Source organism: Magnolia sinica, chromosome 1, assembly GCF_029962835.1.
Source record: "Magnolia sinica isolate HGM2019 chromosome 1, MsV1, whole genome shotgun sequence".
NCBI lineage: Eukaryota > Viridiplantae > Streptophyta > Magnoliopsida > Magnoliales > Magnoliaceae > Magnolia > Magnolia sinica.
The window spans coordinates 25,499,642-25,500,356 of record NC_080573.1 but is presented as its reverse complement, the minus strand read 5'-3'; the positions used below and the strand labels follow the sequence as shown (position 1 = coordinate 25,500,356).

The 715-nt window shown below is 36.9% G+C and overlaps 1 non-coding gene across 1 annotated transcript; it reads left to right on the top strand.

Annotated features, from left to right (window-relative positions):
* Window positions 1-308: 308 nt before the first annotated feature.
* On the top strand, window positions 309-415 carry LOC131223191 (small nucleolar RNA R71). Its single transcript, XR_009160325.1, has one exon. It is a non-coding gene; the product is annotated as a small nucleolar RNA R71 (small nucleolar RNA).
* The last annotated feature ends 300 nt before the right edge of the window (window positions 416-715 follow it).

Sequence of the window (715 nt, the reverse complement as noted above, 5' to 3'; positions counted from 1 at the left end):
TTAACCTTATCCTTCTTTAATTCCATGGCCTCGAATTTTCTTATGAGATTAGTCATTTTAGAATTGATATCAAAGTCCTCTTTCAGGAGATATATTCCACCCCTCTCCTTAGATTGAGTCGGCCTAGACATGGTGCTTGATTTTGGGTATGTGTCCCATAATTATGTGTTTTCAGCAAGTCTATCCAAGTAGTCCCACACGTCATCGACATTTTTTTTATGAATTCTCCATTACACATCGTCTCAACCAATTGGTGCATGGAAGATGTCAGTCCATCATAGAAAAAGTGTGTAATGCTCCACGTTTCAAAACCGTGTTGTGGGCATGAACTGACAAGATCCTTGAACCTTTCCCAACATTGGAAGAATGTTTCATTCTCCTTTTGGACAAAGTTCTTGATTAATTTTCTAAGAGTGTTCGTTTTATGATATGAAAAAATTTTCTTTATAAACTCCCTTTGCATATCATTTCATTTGCCGATAGATCTAGGACGTAGTGAATGCAACCACGTCTAGCTTTCTCTTTCGAAGAAAAGGGAAAGAGTTTCAGCCTGATTGTGTCTTCAGATACGTTTGGAAAATATGAAGTGGTTATGATATCATTAAACTCTTTCGGTGTAAATATTGATTTTCTGACTTAAGCCCATGAAATTTAGGAAGGAGTTGGATCACCCCTGGCTTGATATCCATGTATCCCATTTTTTTAGGAAAAACCA